Below are 9671 nucleotides of genomic sequence, written 5' to 3'. Positions count from 1 at the left end.
TACCTCCCCTTTTTCTGTATGTGTGAGAGAGAGAGAGAGAGAGAAAGAGATATCACGCTACATTGGACGATAACTGATGCTATAAATAAAAATGAAAATGACTTGGAGGGACTTGGCGTTGGAGTAGACTGAGAGGTGGTTGTGATGGTGGTATAGTACATTATGATACAAAGATAAACGTGTTCAAGAAGATAAAAAAAACAAACAACAAAAAAAGCCTGCCCATGCCCTCTCTGTACCCCAATCTACGCCTCCCCCCCCCACCCCCCTACGCGCACACACACACATGTGTATACACACACACTAACACACACAAACACATATGGTCTTCCTTCTCTCCCCTCTCTTATTGGTGTTATTTTCTCATTCCTCTTCAATACCCTACGGTAACAAAGTATCACATCATTTTTATACAATAAAGACAATATCAGCAATGGCCTGTAACGCCGGTCGCTTTGCACTTGTAATGGGAAGATACTCTACCGATGTGCTGTATCACGGAAGTAACACGGTGAATTCCCTTTATCTGCACAAGAATCACATCTTTTTTTCTTTTCTTCGTTGTTTTGGGTGTGCAGGTGAGATGCAGGGAGAAAAAGGTCTACTTTGGACATACAGATATTCGAAGACTTTTGATGGGGCTGTTTGCATTTTTTTTTAATGGTATGCACATGTATTGCAATTATTCATATCATAATACACTGGTCTGGACGAACCAATGACAAATATCAACATCTTAAATGGGTTTTCGACCACTTCAACTCTTTCTGTTACACACACACATACACACACACACACTATCCACTCATCCACTAGGTCGCCCACCCCATCATCTTTCCCACTCAGCCACCTCTCCCTTTCCATCACTTCCCTCCCTTCTTCAACTGAAGTCCCCCCAGCCCCGCTCAGCATCTCTCTCCCCACCCCAACCCCCCACATGGAACAACACACACACACACACACACACACACACACACACACACACACATTGTTGACGACGGAATGATATATCCTACCTATCTGGCTAAACCCAGTACAACCTAAAACACACACACACATACAGGGAGAGAGAGAGAGAGAGTTAACGACGGAATGATATATCCTACCTATCTGGCTAAACCCAGTACAACCTAAAACACACACACACATACAGGGAGAGAGAGAGAGAGAGTTGACGACGGAATGATATATCCTACCTATCAGGTTAAACCCAGTACAACCTAAAACAACAACAACAACAACACACACACACACACGCACACACACTGTTGACGACGGAATGATATATTCTACCTATCAGGCCAAACCCAATGCAACATAAAACCACACATACACCCACACGCATGGACGACGGAATGATATATATCATATCTATCAGGGCAAACTTTGTAGTACACAGACACGGACGCGCGCGCGCGTGTTTGTGAGTGTGCGTGTGTGAGCGTGTGTGTGTGTGTGTGTGTGTGCCGCTGTGTTTATATGTCTCACTGTGTGTGTGTGTGTGTGTGTGTGTCTCACTGTGTGTGTGTGTGTGTCTCAATGTGTGTGTGTGTGTGTGTGCACTTTTTACTATTGTTTTACCTTGTGCGTATCTTTCATTTTATATTTATGCATTCACTTTTTTGCATATTTGTCTTTGAAGATGGCGTTTTTTTCAATAAATCAAATATTTTATGTTGTTTCATGTTCATATTTCTGTCAGAGAAATCGGTTGTGACAAAGAGTAACAGACTAATACAGTACAACACAATACAATGCAAACCTGAAGTAGGCTCCCAAAGCCCTGCTGATTAGCACGTTTGGTTATTGCGAAGATAGGCCTCTGCTCGGTTCTTGTTTTTCCGAACAACAGATGTGGTGCAGCGTATATGGATCAGTCCGCACACTTTGACATCTCCTTGGAACTGAAACCTCTCCGCCAAGATCCCCCACGTCGGAAGTACAGTGTCTAAATCCACCAGAAAGCGAGCGATGACTGTTTCGTTATTAGGGGGTGGGTAAGTTTGCTATTGACGTTAAAGCAATGAATGTAGTTTCAGTAAACGTCGCTTCCTAATGAGACATTCTTATTGTGATATCTTAAAGAAATCGAACATATTCTCTTACCGGGACAAATTTGCCTCCACCATCGGATTAATTAGGCGTCACAGGTCACTTGATCATTGTCAACAAGTAATAAAGCATTTGATGAAGAGTTGGTTTTTAATTCGTCTTTGCTTCTTTCTTATTCAAAAAAGTGGATGCATGGGTTTCGAACAAAGGAAACGGAGTTGAGAACATGTGGTGAATATACATTTATGAGTGAGACTGAGAAAGTTTCATTTTCTCAAGGAGGCGTCATTGCCTTCGGACAAATCATTTACGCTACACCACATCTACTGGGCAGTTGCCTGACCAGAATCATAACCGAACTAGCTAGTGAGGCCTTGAGTGCATGCATTATTATGTCTGTGTACCTATAAGAGCAGATTTCTTCTACAGGATTAGTGGCCAGAAGACAGCACTTATGTTGCCAAGGGTTCTCAGATTTTCAGCCGGTGCGTGGTGTACACTGGGACTCGGTTTAATGTCTCATCCGAAAGAAACGTCACGCGTGGCGATTTAACTTTCTGGTTAAGCTGGGAGAACGGGCGAGACTTGGGTTGGGTTGTGTAAACGTTCTGCAGTACTGCAGCAGCGAAAATTTTGCTTAGAATGTTCCTTACCCTACACTTAGTCCACAGACTTAAGAACGTTCTCAAGTCAATGACGCCACACAAACTTTACGTTAATAAGATCGCTCATGTAAACCATACCGGGATTCGAACCCACACTCTAATGGACACCGTATTGGCAGATTAGCCTTTTAACCATTCTGATACCTTCCTCTTTGTCGAGTTTTAGTGCTCGCACGTACAATTTGGGAGAAACGGAGACTGAATACACTGTTTAATCGGGTCTGTGTCAGTTCGGATTAATTTAGCGTGATGCTGCTTCAGCCACATCGCACCACCACCACCAACCACCCCTCCCATCTCCCCCTACACCTCCTTCCCAACTTACGAAACTACACAGCTTTCGCGTGGTAGCTGTCACACATTTTTCCATGACAACTGAAATAACTCGAACCAAATCAACCCAACCACAGCCGCCGGTGGCAAGCTGAACGACTGTGGTCATTCCGGATCTGGACAGGAACAGGAACAGGGGTGAAGTAGAGGTCAGGAAACGACACACAGCCTCTCTGTTCGGGCCGGCGGCCACTGGATTAGCTGTCGTCTGCCAGGACAACGCAAGCTTTTCTTCGCGACTTCTCTCCCCTGCTTCCTGCAGGCGCGGCTCACAACCACTGACACACAGGCCAAAGGGACTGCATCAGGATTGCTCAGTTTGAATGGTTGGGTTTCTTGTCCTTCTTGATTTATCCAGGCCCTGAATATTGTTTCAAACTGATGACAAACGTGCAAATACATTTAAAAGAGATGAAGTAACGCCTTGAATATTTGACAGTAATTTCATGATATTTTAGTTTCCTGAAATGATTGGACATGATAGTCTGGACGGCAATTTTCTTATTTATTTATTCCTTTTTCTTCACCCCCACCCCCACTTTTTTTACGGGGGTGAGGGTCGAGTTGGTAGTTAGGGGGTTCGGAGGGGAGATGGGGGGCTACTCCATCATCAGCATCAATTCAGTGGCATCAGATTCCCCCACTCCGTTCATCCAGAGACCTTCACTGTGATGTGCATCCACACCCTGGTTGATCTGATATCGTCACAGTGCTGGCTGTCCACAGGGAATGCAGTATCGAAGTTAGGTCACACACCAGCAGAGACCCTGCACTGCTGCTGAGTCACTTCGGTGGTGTTCAGTAGTGCCTGTTCTGATTCAGCCAACACTCACAGGACACCACCTTCTAGGGCCTCTGCTGACGACAATAACCGGTCAATCGCGCAGCGACTTAATTTTTTTCCCCAGTTAATTTTCAGATGGATGAATAAAGATGTACTATGTTGTACGGTATCATATAGCCAGACTGAGTGAGCGTGTTTCCAGCACCACGTCCCTCCTGTGACAGCTCCGACCTCACCCCTTAGCAGGGACCCAGACTTTGCCAACAACAGACAGACCTGGATGAATCTGGTGAACAGCTCCGACCTCACCCCTTAGCAGGGACCCAGACTTTGCCAACAACAGACAGACCTGGATGAATCTGGTGAACAGTTCCGACCTCACCCCTTAGCAGGGACCCAGACTTTGCCAACAACAGACAGACCTGGATGAATCTGGTGAACAGCTCCGACCTCACCCCTTAGCAGGGACCCAGACTTTGCCAACAACAGACAGACCTGGATGAATCTGGTGAACAGTTCCGACCTCACCCCTTAGCAGGGACCCAGACTTTGCCAACAACAGACAGACCTGGATGAATCTGGTGAACAGCTCCGACCTCACCCCTTAGCAGGGACCCAGACTTTGCCAACAACAGATAGACCTGGATGAATCTGGTGAACAGCTCCGACCTCACCCCTTAGCAGGGACCCAGACTTTGCCAACAACAGACAGACCTGGATGAATCTGGTGAACAGCTCCGACCTCACCCCTTAGCAGGGACCCAGACTTTGCCAACAACAGACAGACCTGGATGAATCTGGTGAACAGTTCTGTGCGGCACCCCGATGACTCTTCACAAAGCTGAGAAAGAAGAAGAAGAAAGAAGAAAAAAAAAGAAGAAGAAGAGCTTTTGTTGGTATATGCAGTTGCAACTTAATTTTGTAACAGTTCGTTGTTACACGCAGAAGTCATAGATGTTGTGACGGTTAGTTGTTACATACATACAGAGTAGCCATTAATGCTGTGACAGTTGTTACTTGTTTCTGTAGAGCACCAACACCTAGCTGAGAATGCAGCAAAGTTATGTCTTCATAACAATCCTCAATGGCTCAAAATGCTGACAGTGATCTTACAAAGTTGTCAAACTTCCACACGTAAAATGTTACATGTCTGTCTGAGTGTGTATGTGTGTGCGCCTGAAATCTGATTGAATGACACAGGAAACGAATGATGAGCGCCAAGTGGCAGCCGTCAGTCGGCTCTACCCAGGTAGGCAGCCTGTTGTGCAAATGACCCCATGTATGTAAAGCGCTTAGAGCTTGGTCTCCGACCGAGGATAGGCGCTATATAAGTATCCATATCAATCAATCACTGAATCAAAAACTACCTGAAGAATCCTGCAAATCTCCTGGCCCAATACCATCTCCAATCAACAACTACTCGCTTTGTGCAACCAAGAAAACATGGAGACCATCATCATATAAGGCATTGAAAATGGACTGGACACGTAAAGCGAACAGAGCAAGATCATATCACACGGTCAGCCACTCACTGGACACCAGAAGGTAGACGCAAGAGAGGAAGGCCAGAGAACACCTGGCGCAGGTCAGTCGCGATCAATATCCTGAAGCATACATGAGGTACCAGTCAGAGACTGGTCTAAAAAAGGCGTTAATGGTGGTTCTGCGTTGCTGCCCTTTTTGCCAGATTGACACAGTAAGAGGCATATGATGAAACAATTAATGTCGGCTGTTACTGGTCTATGCAGTGGACATACTTGTTGAAACATTTAGTTGTCATCGGTATCTGCAGTCGCCATCAATACTAGCATGTGTAGTAGCCATGCCTTTTTAACATATGTGACTGGTACATGTAATCGCCGTTACGTACTGTTGTAACAGGATAAATCAACAATCGAAAGAATTTTGTGTTTCATATGAACACACAGTGGGCTCCACACAAAATTATAAAAACAACCTGCGTATGCATTTCTCAAATTCACCCCTTTGACCACCTGCAGGTACGAGTATGCACGAAAGTTTGAATGTCTGCATATTTGCGGGCATGTATGTATATAATGTGCTATGTACGTGTGCGCGTGCTTAAGAAGATGTATTGTGTGTGGGTGTATGTGTGTATTCTTCACAAACACGAATATGTGCATATGCATTTGTTATCCCTTTTTTTTTTTTTTTTTTTTTTTTTTTTTACTCAGTTCTCTCTTTTAAAGCCATCCACATTATGTTGTGAGTTTTGTGCATGCTATTTTATCATGAAAAGTAGATTTGATTGGTTCATGCACACACACACACACACACACACACACACACACACACACACACACACACACGTTTGTCTGTGTCTGTCTGTCGTTGGTTTTAGCCACCTGTCCTGCCAGTCTCACCTCGGGCCCGCATGGTACGATTATGATCATAACTGCCACGCGGAAGACTTCGCAGGAAAAAAAAGGCCCATCCATATTCAGAATCCTGTTTAGTTTCCTTGATTGGATTTACATAGTCATTGCGCCTTTTCAGTAATGTCACTTACTGTCTGGGAGAGAGTGAACGAGAGCGTGTATGTATATGGGTGTGGTGTGGTTAGCATTCCGTCATTTATGAGATCTGTCGTATGAGAGAGAGAGAGAGAGAGAGAGAGAGAGAGAGAGAGAGAGAGAGAGAGAGAGAGAGAGGGGTAACGGTAACGGTTACGAATTTGTTTAATGAGGGAAGTGGAATAAGCATGTATACTTCTTTCCATCCAGCCCTCGGGGCATAAAGGAAAAGATGAATTGAAAATAACCAGAAAAATTACGGATAAATAGTATTTGCATTTCTCTTTTTTGTCACAACAATTTCTCCGTGTGAAATTCGGGCTGCTCTCCCCACGGAGAGCGCGTCGCTACATTGAGAACGCCACACATTTTTTTGTATTTTTTCCTGCGTGCAGATGTATTTGTTTTTCCTATCGAAGTGGATTTTTCTACAGAATTTTGCCAGGGACAACCCTTTTGTTGCCGTGGGTTCTTTTACGTGCGCTAATTCCATGCTGCACACGGGATCTCGGTTTATCGTCTTATTCGAATGACTAGCGTCCAGACCACCACTCAAGGTCTGTGGAGGGAGAGAATATATTGGCGACTGTACCGTGATTCGAACCAGTGCGCTCAGATTCTCTCGCTTCCTAGGCGGACGCGTTACCTCTAGGCCATTTCTAGAAAGATAGGTAGAGAGAGAGAGAGTGGAGGGAAACACAGAGAGATTGACAGAGAAAAACACAGAGACGGAGACAAAGAGAAAGACAGACATAGAGATGCAGAGACATGCAGAGAAAGCGGCATGTCATCCTGTACCCAGGAACATTGTTGTTGCCCCACACACCGTGAACAGGAACCAACACCTGCTGGATCGGGGAACTCATCCCTACCATCCTCCTGACCTCCCTCCCTCATCGCCCTCCTCCGTCCTTGACGCTAACCACCACCTCCTCCTACTACTGGAGTTTTGGAAAGCCAAGTCATACTGCCACCCACGCCGAGCCGCCCACAACCGGAGACAGAGGCTGGTTACACAAAGTGCTAGTTCAGACTATGAAACAACAATGAATCATGAGGTTCCCACTGTTGACATATCGCTTTAAAAATTCCCTGATCTATAATTGGTATAGTTTCTCTTTCAGCTGCAATGCACAGTTAACTGTTGTTACAGCTGCAACGACACACAATCGGCCCCTCCGGAAGCCAGCGAGCCTCACTTCCTGTTACTTCTTTCCTGAAAATGACAAAGATGATTCACTCGTGCTTGAGTGCTGCGTTGTATCGCCCAATACTAAAGAAGACACCACAACATACATTGCTGATAATGGTAAAGAAAAAGAAAGTTTGATTGAAATTGTCAGCTTGTAATAATTTTCGATCCAAATTACAATTGTCCCATATTCTGTGGTCTTTCTTGCCCTTCTCTCATGGTGACCTCAGTTCGACCCCCTTTCCCTCCATGCTTGGGGTGAGTCCTGCAAAAGTCTTCGGCATTGGCAGACTCATGGGGTACTGTCGTTGGAAGGACGTGGTGGTGGTCTCAATTCAGAGGGGGGACTCTCACTCTTTGTGGCTCCGCGATTATTGTCATCATTTGGGGGCTTAGTAGGTGGTGCTCTGTGTATGTTCAATCAGGACAGGAACTGCTGAGCACAACTAAAGTGACTCGGCAGCAGGACAGCCTCGTGGTGACTGACCTCACATCGATGGTTCACTGTGGACTGCCGACGCTGGGACTGCGACGGACGAACCTGGGAGTGGAGGACTCGGAATGAGCAGCGTGGGAGTAATGCCACTGAACCATGTGCAGATGATGTGATAGGAAAAAGAAAGAGATGGAGCCGAAAATATGGCCCGAAATTTAGTGAACACTACCGCATAAATCAATGTTGCTGGGCTTTTTTTTTTCTTTTTTTTTTCAATTTTTTTTTTCATAATCACTTGTCTCTAAGTTATTTCGATGTTCCAGTACTCCTCACTTAAAGCCTTGCCTGCCAATCGAAATTTTCCTCAAATAAACATTCAGTTTCAAGATTCAGGGATTAAAATCACTTGATCACTGATCTCACAAGCGGTCCAGAGAAACTTTAAACAAAAGTACAACGCAGATCACCCATTTTCCAAAATCATATTGTGTCCAGATGACAATGTCAGTAAATTTAGAAACCAATTGTGTAATCTATCACGATCTACACCGTTCATAGTTCATAGTTTTGTTCTTTTGAGGATAGGCAAAGGTGTCGTTTCTACTTCTCATTCTCGTTTCATTATGTTTGCATTTTATACTGCTATACTCCTGTTTTATCATACGTCACTTGTAGTCATTGGACTGACATATGCAGGCTGGACATTGCAGAACACACTTAAAAAAAATATTTAAAAAAAAAGAAGAAGAAAAAAAGAAGAAGATTAACTCTCTCCATACGAACGGCGAAAGAGACGACGTTAACAGTGTTTCATCCCAATTACCATCATCAAAATATTGCAAGCGGAAGGCTCTTACACTGAAGAGGTGAATGTTGACAAAGAATACCACAATTCTGACGACGGAAGCTAAAGTTTGGGTCATTCAGACACCCACTGGACATCCGATGGGTCTGTGTAGAGGAGAAGAGAGGACTGGCCGTACTGAGTGAGTTAAACGTCTCCTGGCCTTTCACGACTGTAGCAGCAGTGATTTCATGTCCACTGTGCCCAGGGCTTGGGATAAAATCCTGACCTTCCGCCATTTCAATCTTCCCAGACCGAGTACAGTTTCAGTTTTCAGTAGCTCAAGGAGGCGTCACTGCGTTCGGACAAATCCATATACGCTACACCACATCTGCCAAGCAGATGCCTGACCAGCAGCGTAACCCAACGCGCTTAGTCAGGCCTTGGGAAAAAAAAGGGTGAATAAATAATAGATAAATACATTAAAAAAAAAGAACTACTACTACTAATAATAATATGTATAAGGCGCAAAAACTTGATGAAGTCAATTATAATAATAATGATAATAATAATAATAATAATAATAATAATAATAATAATAATAATAAAATAAAATGAAATAAATAAATAAATAAATAAGACAACAATGATGATAAATAAGCAAATAAATGTAAAACATGGAGACACACATTCACACATACACCCACATATGCATAACAGATATGCACCAAACATGCAGTTTCACAGATATGAAAGCACAGTCAAATACACATAAACGTACATGAGCCCCAACACACACACACACACACACACACACACACACAATTACCCTGCACCCCCTCTGCCTCCCTCCACACACTCATTTCTAGGCTACGTATCGCAGCTTCCACG

The sequence above is a fragment of the Babylonia areolata genome, chromosome 16, assembly GCF_041734735.1.
Source record: "Babylonia areolata isolate BAREFJ2019XMU chromosome 16, ASM4173473v1, whole genome shotgun sequence".
NCBI classification, from domain to species: domain Eukaryota; kingdom Metazoa; phylum Mollusca; class Gastropoda; order Neogastropoda; family Buccinidae; genus Babylonia; species Babylonia areolata.
The sequence above is the reverse complement of the archived record's forward strand: the minus strand, read 5'-3'. Positions refer to the sequence as shown.